This window comes from Dendrobates tinctorius, unplaced genomic scaffold (genome assembly GCF_039654945.1).
Source record: "Dendrobates tinctorius isolate UK_male_01 unplaced genomic scaffold, ASM3965494v1 ptg000063l, whole genome shotgun sequence".
Lineage (NCBI taxonomy): Eukaryota > Metazoa > Chordata > Amphibia > Anura > Dendrobatidae > Dendrobates > Dendrobates tinctorius.
In genome coordinates, this window is record NW_027361731.1 from 23,354,925 (window position 1) to 23,379,180 (window position 24,256).

Genomic DNA, 24,256 nt, shown 5'->3' on the forward strand with positions numbered 1-24,256 from the left:
GTGATTCATGTACAGGGCGTCCAGAGAGTGACCTATACACAGTGCCTATAGAGAGTGACCCATACACAGTGCCTCCAGAGAGTGATTCATACATAGTACATCCAGAGAGTGACCCATACACAGTGCCTCCAGAGAGTGATTCATACATAGAGCATCCAGAGAGTGACCCATACACAGGGCGTCCAGAGAGTGACCTATACACAGTGCCTCCAGAGAGTGATTCATACACAGGGCTTCCAGAGAGTGATTCATACACAGGGCATCCAGAGAGTGACCCATGCACAGTGCCCCCAGAGAGTGACCCATGCACAGTGCCCCCAGTGAGTGACCCATACACAGTGCCCCCAGAGAGTGACCCATGCACAGTGCCCCCAGAGAATGACCCATACACAGTGCCCCCAGTGAGTGACCCATACACAGTGCCCCCAGAGAGTGACCCATGCACAGTGCCCCCAGAGAGTGACCCATACACAGTGCCCCCAGAGAGTGACCTATTCACAGTGCCTCCAGAGAGTGACTCATACATGGTGCCTTCAAATAGTGATCCATGCACAATGCCCCCAGAGCGTGCCCCATACAGAGTGCCCCCAGAGAGTGATGCATACACAGTGCCCTCAGATAGTGACCTATACATAGTGCCCCCAGAGAGTGATGCATACACAGTGCCCTCAGAGAGTGTCCTATACACAGTGCCCCAGAGAGTGACCCATACACAGTGCCCTCAGAGAGTGTCCTATACACAGTGCCCCTGAGAGTGACCCATACACAGTGCCCACAGAGAGTGTCCTATACACAGTGCCCCTGAGAGTGACCCATACACAGTGCTCCCAGAGAGTGACCCATACACAGTGCCCTCAGAGTGTCCTATACACAGTGCCCCAGAGAGTGACCCATACACAGTGCCCTCAGAGAGTGTCCTATACACAGTGCCCCTGAGAGTGACCCATACACAGTGCCCTCAGAGAGTGTCCTATACACAGTGCACCTGAGAGTGACCCATACACAGTGCTCCCAGAGAGTGACCCATACACAGTGCCCTCAGAGAGTGTCCTATACACAGTGCCCCAGAGAGTGACCCATACACAGTGCCCTCAGAGAGTGTCCTATACACAGTGCCCCAGAGACTGATGCATACACAGTGCCCCCAGAGTTACCCATACACGATGCCACCAGTGAGTGACCCATACACTGTGCCCCCAGAGAGTGACCCATAAACAGTGCCTCCAGAGAGTGACGTATACACTGTGCCCCCAGAGAGTGACCCATAAACAGTGCCTCCAGAGAGTGACGTATACACTGTGCCTCCAGAGAGTGACGTATACACTGTGCCTCCAGAGAGTGACGTATACACTGTGCCTCCAGAGAGTGACGTTTTCACGGTGCCTCCAGAGAGTGACCCATAAACAGTGCCTCCAGAGAGTGACCCAGCAGAGCTCAGCACGAGGATCAGTGGCTAGTAGAACAGTTTCCCAGAGTTGCAGGTTGCTGCCCCATGATGGCATCCTTTATTCTGAAGGTTTGACAATGTAGGCTAGGAGAAGGTAACATTCACCCTATGATGTTCGCAGGACGGTCTGTTAGCTCTTATGCTTAATTGCTATTTGTTGATGAGAGTCAGTTTGGCTAAAAGCCATTTCTTGCACAAATCTCCTGGTCCAAGAGGAAAAGGGGCCGATACGTAGAAATGAAGACTTGTTGGTAATGATTACATATAGACAACAAACATGAAGATTGAAGAGTGAGGGAGCTGCAAAAACTACGAGAGCTGGAAGATGGGGAACCCATAAGGAATGGTATTAGTCATTGATAAATGAGTAACAGATATTTATTGCATCATTGTAAGATCAGTCCAAACACAGGCCTGACAGTAATGTATGCTCATATGAACATCGTCGATACATCGTATTACCATCTCTCCTTCATGTCATGCAGTAGTAAACATTCAGGCTCATATTCAGAGCTTGATACAAAGCAAAGATTTAAAAAAAATGTTGAGGAATTGCAAAACATCCTGCTCACACAGCTGCATATTTTGGCACTAAAGAGCCCAGATGCAGCCTTAATAAACATATCCTTCATTGTCAGAAATGGTCTCTCACTCTAAATGCCTCTATACACATTAAATAAAAGTTGGTCAAACCCGTTGATCACCCAGTGTTTTATTTTCATCCTGAGAGCTATGAAGCAACCGCCTGGCATCTGCTTACTCCGCTGCCCCGATTGAAAAACTGCTGCTCAGCCAAGTATATGGAGGAGTTGGAAGAGATAGCTGACCCTTCGATAACTATCTAACGAAAAAATGCTGCTCAGCCAAGTGTATGGAGGAGTCGGAAGAGATAGGTGACCCTTCGATAACTATCTAACGAAAAAATGCTGCTCAGCCAAGTGTATGGAGGAGTCGGAAGAGATAGCTGACCCTTTGACGACTATCTAACCAAAAACTGCTGCTCAGCCAAGTATATGGAGGAGTTGGAAGAGATAGCTGACCCTTCGACGACTATCTAACCAAAAGCTGCTGCTCAGTCAAGTATATCGAGGAGTTGGAAGAGATAGCTGACCCTTCGACAACTATCTAACGAAAAAATGCTGCTCAGCCAAGTGTATGGAGGAGTTGGAAGAGATAGCTGACCCTTCGACGACTATCTAAACAAAAATTCCTGCTCATCCAAGTGTATGGAGGAGTCGGAAGAGATAGCTGACCCTTCGACAACTATCTAACGAAAAACTGCTGCTCATCCAAGTGTATGGAGGAGTCGGAAGAGAAAGCTGACCCTTCGACAACTATAACGAAAAACTGCTGCTCAGCCAAGTGTATGGAGGAGTCGGAAGAAATAGCTGACCCTTCGACAACTATCTAACGAAAAACTGCTGCGCAACCAAGTGTATGGAGGAGTCGGAAGAGATAGCTGACCCTTCGACAGGTATCTAATGAAAAACTGCTGTTCAACCAAGTGTATGGAGGAGTCGGAAGAGATAGCTGACCCTTCGACAACTATCTAACGCAAATCTGCTGCTCAGCCAAGTGTATGGAGGAGTCGGAAGAGATAGCTGACCCTTCGACAACTATAATGAAAAAATGCTGCTCAGCCAAGTGTATGGAGGAGTCGGAAGAAATAGCTGACCCTTCGACAACTATCTAACGAAAAACTGCTACTCAACCAAGTGTATGGAGGAGTCGGAAGAGATAGCTGACCCTTCGACAGCTATCTAATGAAAAACTGCTGTTCAACCAAGTGTATGGAGGAGTCGGAAGAGAAAGCTGACCCTTCGACAACTATAACGAAAAAATGCTGCTCAGCCAAGTGTATGGAGGAGTCGGAAGAAATAGCTGACCCTTCGACAACTATCTAATGAAAAACTACTGCTCAGCCAAGTGTATGGAGGAGTCGGAAGAAATAGCTGACCCTTCGACATCTACTGTATCTAACGAAAATCTGCTACTCAACCAAGTGTATGGAGGAGTCGGAAGAGATAGCTGACCCTTCGACAGCTATCTAATGAAAAACTGCTGTTCAACCAAGTGTATGGAGGAGTCGGAAGAGATAGCTGACCCTTCGACAACTATCTAACGCAAATCTGCTGCTCAGCCAAGTGTATGGAGGAGTCGGAAGAGAAAGCTGACCCTTCGACAACTATAACGAAAAAATGCTGCTCAGCCAAGTGTATGGAGGAGTTGGAAGAAATAGCTGACTCTTCAACAACTATCTAACGAAAAACTGCAGCCCAGCCAAGTGTATGGAGGAGTCGGAAGAGATAGCTGACCCTTCGACAACTATCTAATGAAAAACTGCTGCTCAGCCAAGTGTATGGAGGAGTCGGAAGAGATAGCTGACCCTTCGACAACTATCTAATGAAAAACTGCTGCTCAGCCAAGTGTATGGAGGAGTCGGAAGAGATAGCTGACCCTTCGACAACTATCTAACGAAAAACTGCAGCCCAGCCAAGTGTATGGAGGAGTCGGAAGAGATAGCTGACCCTTCGACAACTATCTAATGAAAAACTGCTGCTCAGCCAAGTGTATGGAGGAGTCGGAAGAGATAGCTGACCCTTCGACAACTATCTAACGAAAAGCTGCTGCCCAGCCAAGTGTATGGAGGAGTCAGAAGAAATAGCTGACCCTTCGACAACTATCTAACGAAAAACTGCTGCCCAGCCAAGTGTATGGAGGAGTCGGAAGAGATAGCTGACCCTTTGACAACTATCTAACGAAAAACTGCTACTCAACCAAGTGTATGGAGGAGTCGGAAGAGATAGCTGACCCTTTGACAACTATCTAATGAAAGACTGCTGCTCATCCAAGTGTATGGAGGAGTCGGAAGAGATAGCTGACCCTTCGACAACTATCTAACGAAAAACTGCTGCTCATCCAAGTGTATGGAGGAGTCGGAAGAGATAGCTGACCCTTCGACAACTATCTAACGAAAAACTGCTGCTCAGCCAAGTGTATGGAGGAGTCGGAAGAGATAGCTGACCCCTGAGGATCTCTAAGTAACTTAAGCAACGAGCAATAAACTATAGGATTAAAAATCTTGAGAACCTTTTTACAAGCACTTTGCAATTTTACCCATTTCAGAGTAACTTCATTTTTAAAGCCTATAGATAAAAAGACCTCAATACTCATCTAATAGACCCATGGCCAGGAAGAGAAAAACTACCATATGAGTCAGTCCTTTCTTTTTGTCAAAGTATTGAAAGATTGGACCTTTTAATCCCCGGGCAGAGCTCAGACCATAAATAGGACAGGCTCCTGTATCAATGGATTCCAGTACAATTACACCAAGTGTGCATCAAGGGTTGTAAAATATTTCTCTTCTTGTTGTGAGACCCCCTTAACCATTCTGCAAAGGCAGGAGGTGTCACCTTCCCTGGTCTCCTGGCTCCTCCAGAACACTTCCTGGAGTTAAGAGTCAGGGGAGTGGGAATCATTTTCATGGATAATTTTTAGATTCAATTGAGTCTAAATCTACTCACACTCCCATGGAGATCAGCTCCTTTTAGGAGTCGTGACAGTGCAAGTGCCTTCTACTAAATCCGGCCCTGACAATTCACATGAAAAGTTTGCAGCTGTTATTGTACATGTGATACAATGAGGTAGATAAGTGGATTGTGACGTTTATGTGTGTTTTTCTTCTGAGCATCCTTCATTCGAGGCAAAGAATCAGCCATGTTGAAATATATAACAAAACTCTCGATAATGTCCTAGTCCTCCGCTCTTAACTTTAAGGAGTCTTGACTTGAAGTCTTCAAATGATATAGTTGAATTTGTGCAACAGAAGGCTTTACCGACCCTAGGATAGTGTCAAGAATGAAAATTACCACCTTCTACTGTAGTTTTTACGAGAGTTAGTGCAAAAAAATAGTCCTCAAAAGTCCCAATAGAAGTCCTTAGACATCTCAGTAGTACTCAGAAGTACTACCAGTAGTACTCAGAAGACCCAGCAGCGGTCCTCAGAAGACCCAGCAGTAGTCTTCAGAAGTCACAGTGGTATTCTTAACAAGTCCCAGCAGTATTCCTCAGTAGTACCAGCAGACGTTTTCAGAAAACCCAGCAGAAGTCCCAGTGGTAGTCTTCAGATGTCCCAGCAGTAGTCTTTAGAAGTTCCAGCAGTGGTCGTCAGAAGTCCCAGCAGTGGTCCTCTGAAATCTCAGCGGTTGTCCTCAGATATTCAGTAGTAGTCTTTAGAAGTCAGGGCAGTGATCTTCTGAAGACCCAGCAGTGGTCCTCAGAAATCCCAGCAGTGGTCCTAAGAAGTTCCAATGGTAGTCCTTAGATAACATCTCTGGTCTTTTGTAAAATGTAAGTGACCCTTTGTTATAGTAAAGTGCTTTATATGCCGAATCCTGGAGAGAAAATATAAAATAGTGTCAGAGCCACAGTAAAAATAGCACTTAGTAATAATAACATTACTTATACAAGATATCACACTCCATAATATACCAGTATACAGTGAGTTCCCCCTAGTGGAGGTTGCAGGCCACTAGGATTTTATCATTATTCTCTATGCAGGTGATTTGGAGCTCTGTATAGGAAAAGCTGAGCTCCAGTGACTGTAAGCATACATTAGACGGGTTTGTTGGATCATAATATAGGTGGTTGATCCTATGAATTCCAGATCAGTGGGGGTCAGATCCCCACACTACTGCTGATCAGCTACTTCAAAGGCCCTTGGTGCTCAGTTAAGACTGCGACCTTTTCATTGTTTACATTTCTCCACCTGTCCCCCACACCGTATAGGAAAGCTCCCAAGCACCTTCATTAAATGTCGGTCAAACAGCTATTTCTCCTGATCCTTCTAAATACATTTATTTGTTTTTTCAATAGGATCATTTGAGTAAGCCAGTGCTAGACTTCTCTGTCCCTTCTAGACTCTTTTTTTTTCTCCAGACCCCTTTGTCCTCCCCAAAATCTTCTGTCTTCTCCACACTCCTCTGTCATTTCCAGACTCCTGTCTACTCTCTAGACCCTCTATCCTCTCCAGACCCCTCTATCCTCTCCACACCCCTCTATCCTCTCCAGTCTCCTCTGTCCTCTCCAGACTCTTCTGTCCTCTCCAGACTCCTCTGTCGTCATCATACCCCTCTCCCTCTGTTCTACCCATATTCTTCTGTCCTCCCTCAGACCCTACTATCCTCTCCAGACCCCGCTGTCCTCTCTAGACTCCTCTGTCTTCTCCAGAATTCACCATACTCTTCTGTCCTCTGCAGACTCCTCTGTCATCTCTAGGCCCCTCTGTCCTCTCTAGACCACTCTGTCCTCTCCAGCCTTCTCTATCCTCTCCATACTCTTCTGTCCTTTCCAAACACCTCTATCATCTCCAGACACCTCTGTCCTCTAAAGACTCTTCTGTCATTTCCAGACCCCACTATCATCTCCAGACTCTTCTGTACTTTCCAGACTCCTCTGTCCTTTCCAAACCCCTCATTCTTCAGACTGCTCATCTTTTCGAAACTTCTGTCCTCTTCAGACCCCTCTTTACTTTCCAGATTCCTGTTCTCTCCAGACCCCTCTGTTCTCTCTAGACTCTTCTGTCCTCTCCAGACCCCTCAGACCTCTTCAAACTCTTCTATCCTCTCAGGACTCCTCTATCCTCTCTAGACCTCTCTGTCCTCTCAAGACTTCCCTGTCCTCCCCAGTCTCCTCTGTCTTCGCCAGACTCTCCTGCCCTCTCCATACCCTTGTGTTGCCAGACCACGCTATCTTCTCAAAACTTCTGTCCTCTTCAGACTGTCTTGTCCTTTCCAGATCCCTGTAGTCTCCAGATCCTTCTGTCCTGTCAAGACTACTTTGTCTTCTCAAGACTCTTCTGTCCTCTCCCGACCCCCTTGTTCTCTCTAGAACCCTGTTCTGTTTAGCCCTTTGACCTCTCCAGAGCCCTCTGCCCTCACAATGCATAACGTTGAGGCCAGTGATTGACTACAGAGGTCACTTGGGGGCCGACCAGAGAAATGGCGCTTGAGCTTTGGGGAAAGATTTTTATTTTAAGCGATTCCCTATGTTAAACATTAAAAATTGATATCCTGGACAATCCCTTTAAATAAGATGATGTGTGAGTGAATGTATTTGTCCTAGTGATTCAGATGTCATAGCTGCAGATCAAGCAGTGTGTGGACAGATCCTTACCCTGTGCTGGGCGGTTTCTGTGGCTGCGTGGAGCGAGCGCTGCAGCACTACATATGTTTGCAGACACATGTACGATTAGAAGACAAATACTAGTGGGATATTGTAATCTGCATTATTCATACACTCAGCGTTACGTAATCTGGATTTGTACAGGACTTGATGAAGACAGGAGCATTACTGCTGTGTGCTAGGAATGCTGCTCACAAAGTACTGTAGAGCCCGGGGCAAGGAAAGTATGTACACCCTCTAACCCGGAACCATGAGCGCTCACGGAGCTCCTTATTTAACCTCTTTTCTCAAAAGCACATGTTTTATAATGTGAGGAAAATTCTGATGTAATTATAGTCAATACCTAACCATAAATCTAGCCAAACCCCTGGCTATAAGTCTAACCCTAGCCTTAACTCAATCTCTAGCCATAAATTTTAGGCCTACCTTAATCCTAGCCATAAAACTAACCCCAACTCTACCCTAGACATAAATCTAGTCCTAAATCTAACCTTATCCATAAATCTAACCTTAGTCTTCACTCAATCCCTAGCCAAGCATAGCCTTAACTCAAGCCCTAGCGGTAAATCATACCCTAGCCCTAACTCAATCCCGAGCCATAAATCTAACCATAGCCCTAACTCAGTTCCTAGCAATAATCTAACCCTAATTCTACCACTAGAAATAAATCTCGCCTGAAGTCTAACCCTAGCATTAATTCAATACCTAGCCATAAATCTAACCCCAGCTACAAATCAGCTCTAACCCAATGACAAGCTCATTTCACCTGTTGTGCTCAACATAAGCTGCTCCAGACGGGCAATGAATGGGCGCTTGCAGATGCAGATCACTTCACAGTGCTTGGAGCGTGAGTAAGGGGTTAGGTGAACTTTTGTAGACTGGTACCCAAATCAACTTCACCACTGGCTGCCCGCACAGCATCTCTTCGCTCTCTGCTTGTTCAGTCTCTGCGCACAGATTGCTTTGCTAGTCAGCACCAGCACTGTCCAATAATCTAGGGAAAAATAACAGCGCTTCTCAATGTTCACATCTTGTTTTAGAATGTATGCCGAAAAGGTCCCGACCTATTTTTACAATTGTAGAAGGAAGGAAAGAAAGGTATGGAATCCACTATAAAAAAAGATGCGTTTGTCCAACTGCTGGCAGTGAAAACATCTCAAGACTCCATTAAACTTGTGCATCAAGAGTCCGATTCAGGACTTGAGCGTCCCACAAGGATTGCCAGAAGTGAGGTGTTCACCCCTCCAGCCCACAGTCATTACACCTAAGACAAAACTGTCTCCTTTCAACACTTTTGACAAGGCCTTCAAATCTCCTGGAGGTCCTGGATGCTTTATATCTGGCCCCTGGGGAATCTACAGGGACATCACCAACCATATATGGACAATGACATCACCGACCATATATGGACAATGACATCACCGACCATATATGGACAATAACATCACCGACCATATATGGACAGTGACATCACCTACCATATATAGTGACATCACCGACCATATATAGACAGTGACATCACCGACCATATATGGACAGTGACATCACCTACCATATATAGAGAGTGACATCACCGACCATATATAGACAGTGACATCACCGACCATATATGGACAGTGACATCACCGACCATATATGGACAGTGACATCACCTACCATATACAGTATAGAGAGTGACATCACCGACCATATATAGACAGTGACATCACCGACCATATATGGACAGTGACATCACCTACCATATATAGACAGTGACATCACCGACCATATATAGACAGTGACATCACCGACCATATATGGACAGTGACATCACCGACCATATATGGACAGTGACATCACCTACCATATACAGTATAGAGAGTGACATCACCGACCATATATAGACAGTGACATCACCGACCATATATGGACAGTGACATCACCGACCATATATGGACAATAACATCACAGACCATATATAGTGACATCACCGACCATATATAGACAGTGACATCACCGACCATATATGGACAGTGACATCACCGACCATATATAGACAGTGACATCACCGACCATATATAGACAGTGACATCACCGACCATATATAGAGAGTGACATCACCAACAATATATAGACAGTGACATCACCGACCATATATAGACAGTGACATCACCGACCATATATAGAGAGTGACATCACCGACCATATATGGACAATGACATCACCGACCATATATGGACAATAACATCACCGACCATATATGGACAGTGACATCACCTACCATATATAGTGACATCACCGACCATATATAGACAGTGACATCACCGACCATATATGGACAGTGACATCACCTACCATATATAGAGAGTGACATCACCGACCATATATAGACAGTGACATCACCGACCATATATGGACAGTGACATCACCGACCATATATGGACAGTGACATCACCTACCATATACAGTATAGAGAGTGACATCACCGACCATATATAGACAGTGACATCACCGACCATATATGGACAGTGACATCACCGACCATATATGGACAATAACATCACAGACCATATATAGTGACATCACCGACCATATATAGACAGTGACATCACCGACCATATATGGACAGTGACATCACCGACCATATATAGACAGTGACATCACCGACCATATATAGACAGTGACATCACCGACCATATATAGAGAGTGACATCACCAACAATATATAGACAGTGACATCACCGACCATATATAGACAGTGACATCACCGACCATATATAGAGAGTGACATCACCAACCATATATAGACAGTGACATCACCGACCATATATGGACTGTGACATCACTGATTATATATAGACAGTGACATCACCGACCATATATAGAGAGTGACATCACCGACCATATATAGACAGTGACATCACCAACCATATATGGACAGTGACATCACCGACCATATATAGAGAGTGACATCACCAACCATATATAGACAGTGACATCACCGACCATATATGGACTGTGACATCACTGACTATATATAGACAGTGACATCACCGACTATATATCACTGTGGCTTTCCCAGGCAGTGCTGATAAAGTTCAGATGTTTTTTTCTTTTTAGCTCCCTTTGTACACGCAGCACCTGCCGTTGTGTCTCAGTAATATCCCGGATATTCTTTTATTGATACCTCACGTTTCACTGTCAACATCTGCAACAATGGAAATTACGAGCAACTTGAACAAAGTTGGCTGTTCAAATATTGATCCACTGGTCGACCTTTTGGACCGTTGATTGATGCACTTGTTAACTATTTGGATCCCAGTTTCGTGGTTAGCTGCAGCTACCAATCAGAGAAAATACTAATTAACCGCTTCACACAGCGCCAAAAAATTGTGAGCCCTCCTTCCCCCACCAGCCAATCCACAGAGTTTAGCAGGAGAAGGGGTAACCCTAAAAGTAAAGACTCCAATATCATTCTGAGTGACCACTTTATGGGCACCCCAGTTTCTACAATTGTACTTCACCAATTATTTCTCAGGAAAAGCCCTGACAGTGCAGGGCTGCTGCCCTTTCCCGCAGAGCTGCCTTAGGTATGGGCCTCTTGGACACCCCCCCCACAGCAAAGCATTATGGGACAGCACACTATCTTGTATTCAAATACTGCATGGCGGCTGATGTGAGAAGACCACCATGGAAAAGTAAACCATTCATCATTGTCTTCTTTTACTTTTAGATTATTTGCAAGCTGATTTGCAAAATATATAGAGATTTCCATTTGGGTCTTGGTCCATGTTTGCTACTATCAGTTCTGTCAATATTCACAAGTGATTTGTAATTTACATCTTTTATGTCCTCAAAGAAACTGAAGGAAGTAGTCATCAGATGGCCTAAAATGACCATTTACGCTCAATCGGTGACGTCTCCGGACTTCCATGTTCTTGAGATGTATTGGTGTTGTGTTGGTCAGGATGTAATTCTATCCTTTTGATTTTGAGTCCTTTAAATGCGGCCGATAGGGCAAGAATGTATTTTTTTCTTAATGGAGTTGACCAGGACAACCCCTTTAAAATATGGATGATTATACTGGACTCAGATGTGAAAAGTATTTGCCGCAGAGGACCAGATTGGATGCTGGACCTATCGATAGGTCATCAATATCAAATCACTGGCAGGTCCTACACAGTGTTGGGGCCATTTTCAGGTACTTCTGCTTAGCTCCCATTCACACCAATAGAAACTCAGCTGTAGTACCGAAAACGGCTACTAGACAGTGTGTGGAGCTGTGCCGTTCCACTCCATACACAGTTTACATCCATGCTGCCGAGAGTGACAGTGGCTGATTGGTGATGGTGACGAATATCGAACCTCCACTGATCTTATATTAATGATAGGTCATCATTATACATGTAGTGGACAACCCCTTTAAGGGGTTTATATACACTATGTATTGTTTTGTCTCTATCTCGTAATCTCCACGCACACTACTCTAACAATGAAAACAGTATGAAAGTTCCGTCATGTGACTTCCACTATTAGTCAAGTAATTGTCTCCGCCACTTCCTGTCTCCTCGTTTGGCACTGCGGCTGTAGTGGTTGAGAATGTAGAGGTTGTTAAAAATTGCTTCTGCCTTCTCCAATCATTGGCAATTCAGGGGCTCAAAAGAAGACAGAAGGGTCATTTTTAGGAACCTGAGTGCCTAGTCAAAACCTTTGGCATCAGGGGCATGTTAGGCAGTCAATAGATTTCGGCCATAACCTAGGAGCAAAATATGCTCCTAATCCTGGTCTTAAAGGGTTACTCCCAAACTCATGTGTGATCTCAGTTTTTTGAATGGACAGAACTATTAATTTGTGACCTATGTTTAAATTTGTTCCGAATCAGAGCTATTACACCCCTAATGATGCCAAGCTAGGGCTCTCTTTACCCTCCATTGCCACTAGATGCATACTCCAGTCCGACAAGCTTGCTGAGATGCACCTAATGACCATGTGTAATTCATGAAAACAGAAGCGCCTATGACCCTTTCTAATAAAACATCCCCTTAGCAGCATCCTCATTGTAACAGCTCAGCTATTCTATGCCCAGCTCTGCTATATATTCAAGGGAGAGCGGGATCGTGCTCTGAAGATCCCACGAGCCATCAATGAAATGTGGAGTTTGTAAATGGTAATGAATATTGGTCAAATAGTGGGTTACAGTCAACATTCCAAATTTACTATTTTCACTTCATCCACATCAATAAAAATTTATAATTTTGCAATCTGTCTATATCTGGTGCACAGAGGAAAGTAGAGAAAGGGGCATGCAGCACTGAGGAGAAGCAGGGTGCTACTGGAAAGTATAGTTTTAGCAGATAAGAATAAGACCAGCCATTCAACATAATGAAACTGGATACACAGCGGGACAGATAGTGATGAAAAGACACAAAGGTACAATGTTATGTTTATAAATTTAAAAAAAAAACTTGAAACATGTCAAATACCTTCATTTTCGGGTATTTTTCCACATCCGTTGTAAACTTTCATATACAATGTCGTGTAAGATTTGCGAAAACCAGCGCCATATTGAAACGTCTCGAAATGTAAAAATATGTAGATATAGATAAATAAATAACATAAATAAAAATAAATACAAAAAAGTCATTTACGCTTTCTCCTAAGACTCTGGCACAACACGGGGCTTAGCCAGCCAGTCCCCCACCTGCCAGAAAATAGAAGTGAATAGATCAGAAATCCAATTCCCACTCTTCTAACGATACTTCCACATTGAACGTGTACCAAAATATCCACAAAACGACACTGAGGCCGAGGGCGGCCGCCCCGGTGTAGATTAAGAAGTCCCAATAACTGAAGTTGGCAAAAATTCCTAAGAGCAGGAGAATAATTCCGATGATATCAACCAAGATGGCTAAGTACAGAAGGAAGGCACATCGACCGGCAATTGTGGAGAAATCCATGGTCCTTCTTGGCTTTCAGGAACTGAAGAGTTTGTGATAGATGAAAATAATAACAAGCCAGCCAGTCATCAGGCCTATTTAAGCAGGAGGATGTGATTTGTTCACGAGCCATGACACTCGGCATGTTCAAACTAAACTTAGTTATGTCAGAGTTCGAATGCCCGTCGGCTGACTCAAGGTGAAAAACAAACTAAAGTCCCGTGGTCAGGCTTCAGCAATGTGTTCGCGAAGAACATCACATTCAGTTACGGATTTAACAAGCTATGGTTTATCGGAAAGGAATTTACTGGCCTTACTAAAAAGAAGAAAAAAATGACAAAAATGTGAATTTGAGGAACTTGACTTATTTTGGATGTATTGTGAATAATGAATTGTGATTATACCGGTGGACTTACTCATCACTGGTGTTTACATCAGAGTCTTTTACCCATCCTCTTCGTCCTCATGTTATATCACCCTCGTTTTGAAGTGCACCTAGGTGGATGCCAAACACAATCAGTAATGCTTCTACGCCAAAGTATCAGATCCGTGGAAATCCAACTTGTCCTTTCCTCTTCATCTTGTACTTCAGAATGATCTGGTTGGCACATGTTAGGCTTACCAGGTGAGGTGGATCCTCTAAGGGTCCCGTTTCACATAGCGACGCACCAGTGATCCTGACAACTATACGACCTAGTAGGGATCGCTGGTGCGTTGCCTAATGATCGCTAGTAAGATGTTAAACAGGCAGATCTCTTCGGCGGTCATTGGTACCTTGTCACAGCCGGTATTCTGAACGATTCCAGCCTGCATCCCTAAGTTCTGCGTCGCCAACGAGGTCGCTCGTCGGCGTCAAACACAGCGATGCATGCTGTCCAACGGGACGCCGACGATGAAAAAACAGCCCAGGACATTCGAGCACGAACAGCGATATCCAGCGCGGGGGGGGGGGGGTCGCCGCTATGTGTCACATGTAGCGAGATCGCTGTTGCATCACAAAATCGGTGATGCATTAGCGATCTCACTAGCGATCTCGCTATGTGAGACGGGGCCTTAAATCTCAGGTCCAGGTGGGCACACGGACCCCAAGTGTTGATGCACCAAGCAGGAAAACACATGGATAGCGAGGGCTAGGTAGGCTCAGGAATCTCAGGAGCAGCAGGAGAAATGAAGTGAAACAGCAGGGAAGGAAGGCAAGTAAAAACACAAAAAGCACAGATGGTGGAGTACACCAAATCTACGAGTCTCAATCCCAAAACACTGGTGTGTGCATAAATGGGCCTTAAATAGGTCTAGTGAGATAATCTCATTGATCAACTTTGGACAATTTACAAAATCAGATGTGGAGCACAGCAGAAGGCAGTGGACCCAGCAGAAGGAAACGGAGCCTGAGATACCTGGAACCAGTATGTAACGGCATCTCAGGCAGGATTATGTTACAAAAAGCATATGGCTAACTTTAGGTGTTAGGTTCATGGTGAAGTTTCATGCTAAAAGTCATGACTCTATCACCCTAATGTGATGGAACAATTCTTCTGATCTTACTGTGCTGGAGGTATCGCTATGGTAGTATGAACACATAATGGAGATGTGGACTCTAAGCCAAGATCTGTTTGATGTTGGCTAAACTGATAATTTGTTTTCAGGTTTGGACTCCCGGGTCACAGCCCTCATAAAAGTCACTAAATGGCAACTGAGGGATCCACTGGAGTCAGGTGTGGTCAGGAATGGGGCCAAGAGTTGCCACCAGGAAACTCAAGATTTGACATGCAAAAAGATGAGGCAGCAGATATGTCAGGGACAAAGGGTCAAGACCACGAGTAGCAACAGATACAAAGACCATTGTCAGGAATATCCAGGTGTCAAGAACCAGTCAAAGCGCTACGTACCTGGTACTAAGTACCAGGCGAGGTAAGAAGCGGTTAAGGCAGGAGAGAATTGCCAAGAATAGTCAGGAGTAGGAGTAATATTACAAGTACTGGGTGTCAAACCGAGGACAAGACAGGAGACTAGACAGAAAACATGGTCAAGAGGCAATGTCTATATGGGTGATTCTCCTTTAGATAAGCCACCAGGTCCAATGTTTCCTTGAGGAAGCAGAGGCAGTGGAATAGCAGGGGGGGCAGTAGTACTGTGACAGAAGACTCCGCAGGAGCAGCTGAGATGCCTGGTGGTTGGACATCTGGATGCAGCTGTTGGCCAGAGCCATGCAGACACCAGACTCGCCGTAGGAAATGGGAGTGAGTAACACAAGGTTTGTCCTTGTGATGGTCAATATCAGCTGCTTCTATATACAGTATACACTGGCCGGTATGCACCATCGAGTAGTCATAGCTCTACAGTAATATTTTGAGAGCCCTGATGAGCTGGATAGCACCAAACTAAGACTATATCTGGTAAACGTAAGTCTTCCAGCCATCTAGATCAAGACCGGTATGAGAACTGGAGTCTAAGTAATAACCCATGGCTCACAATGTGTCAACCAGTGATATGGCCGGAGATTTACAGGGATGGTAGCACATCCTATTTTCGGTGGTGTAGATAAGTTATAGAAGTTTTTTATAGGATACAATTACGTTGTGAGTTCTAGAGTTTGCTTCATTTTGCACTTATAGTGCTCCAAAGCTCCAGAAAGTTGATGAGGGCGCTGTTTCTTTGGCATATATGGAGATTGATCGAAGTGAGGGTGGTGAAAACTGGTACTGCAACGAAGAAATGTCACCTTTGCTAATTTGAGTTTTGGGACGGCTTGGGTTTGGGAAGCTGTCCGAAAACAATCTTTTTGAAGCATGTTCCTAAATCAGGAATTCCTACATACTGAAGACATCTCCTCAGTGTTCCTTTCGTAGTCCTGGCTTGGGTGTGGATGGTGGAAGGAGTCCAGGTGGAAATGCTCCCGCAGTACAGTGCAGCCTGTGCTGTGATTTGCCGCATTAATGACCTTTCCAGGAATGTTCAAAACAATTTTAAAAAACAATTTGATGTTCGGCAAAAGTGATTAAGGTGGAAATGAGGTCTTGAAAATTTCTTTGAAGAATTGGAGATCCGTGTAGGCTTCTCAACACGATGGATACGGGACAAACCTACATCAAGGAATAATGATAGCAATCGCTTAATATGTTCCTAATTTTGGAAGAAGAAGCAAAAGACGAGACTTCAGCACTCAGATCTCAAGATTGCAAAGTCCTACGAAATTTACACAATCCTGACAACTGACTGACAACTCTCTACAGCACTTTGGATGGCCCTATGGTTCACCTGCCTTAAATCTAATATTTCCCGATATTCCAGCAGAACATCACACTATACATCATAGAACAGAAGGAGGAGCGGAGGGAACCTAGGAGGAAACGCCTCTGGCTAAGAATGTTAAAGACAAGGATGGAAAATTAGTTCTTAGCTCTGCATCTTCCGGAAGGTTTTCTTATCGACTTTTCCATGACTGCACAATAACACAAACGGTTTGATAATCCAGCACCCATCAGATCCCGTTAATGCTGCATTAAAGGACTTGTGGCAGCGCTCTGATTAAATTTGCATCACAGCCAAGATGAAAACAAACAACATCAGATTTGTTTTTAAGTTCATTCTTTTGGCATAGAAGGAAACTTTCATCTCCGGTCGGTCTTAAACCAATGTGGCTTTCCTGTAGTAGCTCCACACCTGTACTGTCTGCAGGATGAGGCTTGTTAGGTTACTGCATAAATCAGTGCAATGACTTTAATCTGGAAACTGGGGGTCTAAACAGGTCTGTGCTCCAGAGCTTCACTCACTATTCTGCTGGTGCAGTCACTGTGTACATACATAACATTACTGATCCTGAGTTACCTCCTGTATTATACTCCAGAGCTGCACTCACTATTCTGCTGGTGCAGTCACTGTGTACATACATTACATTACTGATCCTGAGTTACATCCTGTATTATACTCCAGAGCTGCACTCACTATTCTGCAGGTGCAGTCACTGTGTACATACATTACAGATCCTGAGTTACATCCTGTATTATACTCCAGAGCTGCACTCACTATTCTGCTGGTGCAGTCACTGTGTACATACATTACTGATCCAGAGTTACATCCTGTATTGTACTCCAGAGCTGCCCTCACTATTCTGCTGATGCAGTCACTGTGTACATACATTACATTACTGATCGTGAGTTACATCCTATATTATACTCCAGAGCTGCACTCACTATTCTGCTGGTGCACTCACTGTGTACATACATTACTGATCCTGAGTTACATCCTGTATTATACTCCAGAGCTTCACTCACTATTCTGTTGGTGCAGTCACTGTGTACATACATTACATTGCTGATCCTGAGTTACATCCTGTATTATACATCAGAGCTTCACTCACTATTCTGCTGGTGCAATCACTGTGTACATACATTACATTACTGATCCTGAGTTACATCCTGTATTATACCCCACAGCTGCACTCACTATTCTGCTGGCGCAGTCACTGTGTACATACATTACAGATCCTGAGTTACATCCTGTATTATACCCCAGAGGTGCACTCACTATTCTGCTGGTGCAGTCACTGTGTACATACATTACTGATCCTGAGTTACATCCTGTATTATACTCCAGAGCTGCACTCACTATTCTGCTGGTGCAGTCACTGTGTACATACATTACATTACTGATCCTGAGTTACATCCTGTATTATACCCTAGAGCTGCACTCACTATTCTGCTGGTGCAGTCACTATGTACATACATTACTGATCCTGAGTTACCTCCTGTATTATACTCCAGAGATGCAATCACTATTCTGCTGGTACGGTAACTGTGTACATACATTACTGATCCTGAGTTACATCCTGTATTATACCCCCAGAGCTGCACTCACTATTCTGCTGGTGCAGTCACTGTGTGCATACATTACATTACTGATCCTGAGTTACATCCTGTATTATACCCCAGAGCTGCACTCACTATTCTGCTGGTGCAGTCACTGTGTACATACATTACTGATCCTGAGTTACATCCTGTATTATACCCCGGAGCTGCACTCACTATTCTGCTGGTGCAGTCACTGTGTACATACATTGCATTACTGATCCTGAGTTACATCCTGTATTATACTCCAGAGCTGCACTCACTATTCTGCTGGTGCAGTCACTGTGTACATACATTACTGATCCAGAGTTACATCCTGTATTGTACTCCAGAGCTGCCCTCACTATTCTGCTGATGCAGTCACTGTGTACATACATTACATTACTGATCGTGAGTTACATCCTATATTATACTCCAGAGCTGCACTCACTATTCTGCTGGTGCACTCACTGTGTACATACATTACTGATCCTGAGTTACATCCTGTATTATACTCCAGAGCTTCACTCACTATTCTGTTGGTGCAGTCACTGTGTACATACATTACATTGCTGATCCTGAGTTACATCCTGTATTATACATCAGAGCTTCACTCACTATTCTGCTGGTGCAATCACTGTGTACATACATTACATTACTGATCCTGAGTTACATCCTGTATTATACCCCACAGCTGCACTCACTATTCTGCTGGCGCAGTCACTGTGTACATACATTACAGATCCTGAGTTACATCCTGTATTATACCCCAGAGGTGCACTCACTATTCTGCTGGTGCAGTCACTGTGTACATACATTACTGATCCTGAGTTACATCCTGTATTATACTCCAGAGCTGCACTCACTATTCTGCTGGTGCAGTCACTGTGTACATACATTACATTACTGATCCTGAGTTACATCCTGTATTATACCCTAGAGCTGCACTCACTATTCTGCTGGTGCAGTCACTATGTACATACATTACTGATCCTGAGTTACCTCCTGTATTATACTCCAGAGATGCAATCACTATTCTGCTGGTACGGTAACTGTGTACATACATTACTGATCCTGAGTTACATCCTGTATTATACCCCCAGAGCTGCACTCACTATTCTGCTGGTGCAGTCACTGTGTGCATACATTACATTACTGATCCTGAGTTACATCCTGTATTATACCCCAGAGCTGCACTCACTATTCTGCTGGTGCAGTCACTGTGTACATACATTACTGATCCTGAGTTACATCCTGTATTATACCCCGGAGCTGCACTCACTATTCTGCTGGTGCAGTCACTGTGTACATACATTGCATTACTGATCCTGAGTTACATCCTGTATTATACTCCAGAGCTGCCCTCACTATTCTGCTGATGCAGTCACTGTGTACATACATTACATTACTGATCGTGAGTTACATCCTATATTATACTCCAGAGCTGCACTCACTATTCTGCTGGTGCACTCACTGTGTACATACATTACTGATCCTGAGTTACATCCTGTATTATACTCCAGAGCTTCACTCACTATTCTGTTGGTGCAGTCACTGTGTACATACATTACATTGCTGATCCTGAGTTACATCCTGTATTATACATCAGAGCTTCACTCACTATTCTGCTGGTGCAATCACTGTGTACATACATTACATTACTGATCCTGAGTTACATCCTGTATTATACCCCACAGCTGCACTCACTATTCTGCTGGCGCAGTCACTGTGTACATACATTACAGATCCTGAGTTACATCCTGTATTATACCCCAGAGGTGCACTCACTATTCTGCTGGTGCAGTCACTGTGTACATACATTACTGATCCTGAGTTACATCCTGTATTATACTCCAGAGCTGCACTCACTATTCTGCTGGTGCAGTCACTGTGTACATACATTACATTACTGATCCTGAGTTACATCCTGTATTATACCCTAGAGCTGCACTCACTATTCTGCTGGTGCAGTCACTATGTACATACATTACTGATCCTGAGTTACCTCCTGTATTATACTCCAGAGATGCAATCACTATTCTGCTGGTACGGTAACTGTGTACATACATTACTGATCCTGAGTTACATCCTGTATTATACCCCCAGAGCTGCACTCACTATTCTGCTGGTGCAGTCACTGTGTGCATACATTACATTACTGATCCTGAGTTACATCCTGTATTATACCCCAGAGCTGCACTCACTATTCTGCTGGTGCAGTCACTGTGTACATACATTACTGATCCTGAGTTACATCCTGTATTATACCCCGGAGCTGCACTCACTATTCTGCTGGTGCAGTCACTGTGTACATACATTGCATTACTGATCCTGAGTTACATCCTGTATTATACTCCAGAGCTGCACTCACTATTCTGCTGGTGCAGTCACTGTGTACATACATTACATTACTGATGCTGAGTTACATCCTGTATTATACTCCAGAGCTGCACTCACTATTCTGCTGGTGCAGTCACTGTGTACATACATTACTGATCCTGAGTTACATCCTGTATTATACCCCAGAGCTGCACTCACTATTCTGCTGGTGCAGTCACTGTGTACATACATTACAAAACTTACCCTGAGTTACATCCTGTATTACACTCCAGAGCTGCTCTCACTATTCTGCTGGTGCAGTCACTGTGTACATACATTATATTACTGATCCTGAGTTACATCCTGTATTATACTCCAGAGCTGCACTCACTATTCTGCTGGTGCAGTCACTGTGTACATACATTACATTACTGATCCTGAGTTACATCATGTATTACACTCCAGAGCTGCACTCACTATTCTGTTGGTGCAGTCACTGTGTACATACATTACATTACTGATCCTGAGATACATCCTGTACTATACCCCAGAGCTGCACTCACTATTCTGCTGGTGCAGTCTCTGTGTACATACATTACATTACTGATCCTGAGATGTATCTTGTATTATATCCCAGAGCTGCACTCAGAGCTTACACAGCTCTGGGGTATAATACAGGGAGTAACTCAGGATCAGTAATGTAAGTACACAGTGACTACACCAGCAGAATAGTGAGTGCAGCTCTGGGGTATAATACAGGATGTAACTCAGGATCAGTAATGTAATGTATGCACACAGTGACTGCACCAGCAGAATAGTGAGTGCAGCTCTGGGGTATAATACAGGATGTAGCTCAGGATCAGTAATGTAATGTATGCACACAGTGACTACACCAGCAGAATAGTGAGTGCAGCTCTGGGGGATAATACAGGATGTAACTCAGGATCAGTAATGTATGTACACAGTTACCGTACAAGCAGAATAGTGATTGCAGCTCTGGAGTATAATACAGGATGTATCTCAGTATCAGTAATTTATGTACACAGTGACTGCACCAGCAGAATAGTGAGGGCAGCTCTGGGGTATAATACAGGTTGTAACTCAGGATCAGTAATGTATGTACACAGTGACTCCACCAGCAGAATAGTGAGGGCAGGTCTGGGGTATAATACAGGATGTAGCTCAGGATCAGTAATGTATGTACACAGTGACTACACCAGCAGAATAGTGATTGCCGCTCTGGAGTATAATACAGGATGTAACTCAGGATCAGTAATGTATGTACACAGTGACTGCACCAGCAGAATAGTGAGTGCAGCTATTGGGTATAATACAGGTTGTAACTCAGGATCAGTAATGTATGTACACAGTGACTGCACCAGCAGAATAGTGAGTGCAGCTCTGGGGTATAATATAGGATGTAACTCAGGATCAGTAATGTCATGTATGTACACAGTGACTGCACCAGCAGAATAGTGAGTGCAGCTCTGGAGTATAATACAGGATGTAACTCAGGATCAGTAATGTAATGTATGCACACAGTGACTGCACCAGCAGAATAGTGAGTGCAGCTCTGGGGGTATAATACAGGATGTAACTCAGGATCAGTAATGTATGTACACATTTACCGTACCAGCAGAATAGTGATTGCCGCTCTTGAGTATAATACAGGATGTAACTCAGGATCAGTAATGTATGTACACAGTGACTGCACCAGCAGAATAGTGAGGTCAGCTCTGGGGTATAATACAGGATGCAACTCAGGATCAGTAATGTAATATATGTACACAGTGACTGCACCAGCAGAATAGTGAGTGCAGCTCTGGAGGATAATACAGGATGTAACTCAGGATCAGTAATGTAATGTATGTACACAGTGACTACACCAGCAGAATAGTGAGTGCAGCTATGGGGTACAATACAGGTTGTATCTCAGGATCAGTAATGTAATGTATGTACACAGTGACTGCACCAGCAGAATAGTGAGTGCAGCTCTGGGGTATAATATAGGATGTAACTCAGGATCAGTAATGTAATGTATGTACACAGTGACTGCACTAGCAGAATAGTGAGTGCAGCTCTGGGGTATAATATAGGATGTAACTCAGGATCAGTAATGTAATGTATGTACACAGTGACTGCACCAGCAGAATAGTGAGTGCAGCTCTGGAGTATAATACAGGATGTAACTCAGGATCAGTAATGTAATGTATGTACACAGTGACTGCACCAGCAGAATAGTGAGTGCAGCTCTGGGGTATAATATAGGATGTAACTCAGGATCAGTAATGTAATGTATGTACACAGTGACTGCACCAGCAGAATAGTGAGTGCAGCTCTGGAGTATAATACAGGATGTAACTCAGGATCAGTAATATAATGTATGTACACAGTGACTGCACCAGCAGAATAGTGAGTGCAGCTCTGGAGTATAATACAGGATGTAACTCAGGATCAGTAATGTAATGTATGTACACAGTGACTGCACTAGCAGAATAGTGAGTGCAGCTCTGGGGTATAATATAGGATGTAACTCAGGATCAGTAATGTAATGTATGTACACAGTGACTGCACCAGCAGAATAGTGAGTGCAGCTCTGGAGTATAATACAGGATGTAACTCAGGATCAGTAATGTAATGTATGTACACAGTGACTGCACCAGCAGAATAGTGAGTGCAGCTCTGGGGTATAATATAGGATGTAACTCAGGATCAGTAATGTAATGTATGTACACAGTGACTGCACCAGCAGAATAGTGAGTGCAGCTCTGGAGTATAATACAGGATGTAACTCAGGATCAGTAATATAATGTATGTACACAGTGACTGCACCAGCAGAATAGTGAGTGCAGCTCTGGAGTATAATACAGGATGTAACTCAGGATCAGTAATGTAATGTATGTACACAGTGACTGCACCAGCAGAATAGTGAGTGCAGCTCTGGGGTATAATATAGGATGTTACTCAGGATCAGTAATGTAATGTATGTACACAGTGACTGCACCAGCAGAATAGTGAGTGCAGCTCTGGGGTATAATATAGGATGTAACTCAGGATCAGTAATGTCATGTATGTACACAGTGACTGCACCAGCAGAATAGTGAGTGCAGCTCTGGAGTATAATACAGGATGTAACTCAGGATCAGTAATGTAATGTATGCACACAGTGACTGCACCAGCAGAATAGTGAGTGCAGCTCTGGGGGTATAATACAGGATGTAACTCAGGATCAGTAATGTATGTACACAGTTACCGTACCAGCAGAATAGTGATTGCATCTCTGGAGTATAATACAGGATGTAACTCAGGATCAGTAATGTATGTACACAGTGACTGCACCAGCAGAATAGTGAGGTCAGCTCTGGGGTATAATACAGGATGCAACTCAGGATCAGTAATGTAATATATGTACACAGTGACTGCACCAGCAGAATAGTGAGTGCAGCTCTGGAGGATAATACAGGATGTAACTCAGGATCAGTAATGTAATGTATGTACACTGACTACACCAGCAGAATAGTGAGTGCAGCTATGGGGTACAATACAGGTTGTATCTCAGGATCAGT

General features: G+C 44.0%; 1 long non-coding RNA gene across 1 annotated transcript; it reads right to left on the reverse strand.

Annotated features, from left to right (window-relative positions):
• Positions 1-1,807: 1,807 nt before the first annotated feature.
• LOC141093998 (uncharacterized) lies at positions 1,808-13,717 on the reverse strand. Its single transcript, XR_012233006.1, has 2 exons — positions 13,093-13,717; positions 1,808-5,841 (listed from the first exon to the last, which is right to left on the reverse strand). It is a non-coding gene; the product is annotated as an uncharacterized lncRNA (long non-coding RNA).
• Positions 13,718-24,256: the final 10,539 nt, after the last annotated feature.